The sequence below is a fragment of the Protopterus annectens genome, chromosome 3.part1, assembly GCF_019279795.1.
Source record: "Protopterus annectens isolate FY-2018-M chromosome 3.part1, PAN1.0, whole genome shotgun sequence".
Taxonomy (NCBI): Eukaryota; Metazoa; Chordata; order Ceratodontiformes; family Protopteridae; genus Protopterus; species Protopterus annectens.
In genome coordinates this window covers 1,891,593,729-1,891,594,979 of record NC_056732.1, presented here as the reverse complement: position 1 = coordinate 1,891,594,979, position 1,251 = coordinate 1,891,593,729, and positions in this window count along the sequence as shown.

Here is a 1,251-nt window from a genome sequence, read left to right as displayed (position 1 = left end):
TTACTAGTGTGTTTGTATCTTCATTTTAATCTAAGACTAGTCATCCTCAGGGACCAGCCTTTTACTTACAAACTGAAAAACTTTGCTTGTTTGTTTCCATCACCTGTTGCATACATTGGGCCATAAAAATAACTCAAAGGTTAGAGGTCATGCACAAAATGAGTTCTTGTCTTATCTGAATTTCCCTGATTAAAATTTAATTTAACATTTAATAAATCAGATTTCATTTACTGGTGAATAACATTTGGATATATATATATATATATATATATATATATATATATATATATATATATATATATATATATAATATGGATGTTGTTGAGTTAAGCAGATTTGTAACTGCAGCATTAGAAACATCATTGTAGATAGATTCCAAGATGGTGGTCATCTAGTTGACACCTTTCACATGAAGCTCCTCATAAATCAGCTAAAAACCGACAATTTAAAACAACTTTCAGTGTGGTGTTCTCACAGGATTTGGTCTAGTAAATAACTGTGTATCTTGTCATTAAGAAAAGATCGTTCTTCTATCAAAAAATCCAGTCAAATCTCTTTTGTGGAAAATTAAACTTCTATCAGCCTGTGAAGCCTGGGCCATGTGCATCCAAGGGGTTTGTAGCTTTGCCTGTATCCTACTGGAGTATTCTCATCTAAGGCATGGCTGGTAACTCTGACACCATGGAAACACAAACTACCAAGGCCAAATACTCTTCATTATCATCTCCGGAAAAAGATACCAGTTCTAAAAGACTCAGAACCCATAAACAAGTAGGTGACACTCCAAAAACAAGTGCTAAAGAAAAAACTGACTCAAATTTCCATATGGAAGACTTAAAAATGGCCTTACAACCAATTCATTCAGCCATACAAGGTTTTTCTACTCAGCTTACAGACTTTGGCAAAATATTAAAACAAATAACAGACAGGATGGACATACTTGAAGGTAAAAACCATACTATGGAAATCCAAATAGATTCAATAAATAAAGACTTGTGTGCTAAAGATTCACTGCTTACTGAAATACAAGATAAACTCCTGGACTTGGAAGCGAGAAGCCGTCGCAACAATATATTAATAAGAGGTTTGCCAGAATCATACGATAACCAAGATTTACTTAAAATCACAAAACAGATTTTTTCAGCACTTCTCACTTTAGACAGCGACTCTGAAAACCTAGTAGTAGAAAGAGCACACAGAGCCATACGTTCTCGTCAAGTAACCACTGTACCTCGACTGATCTACACCAAG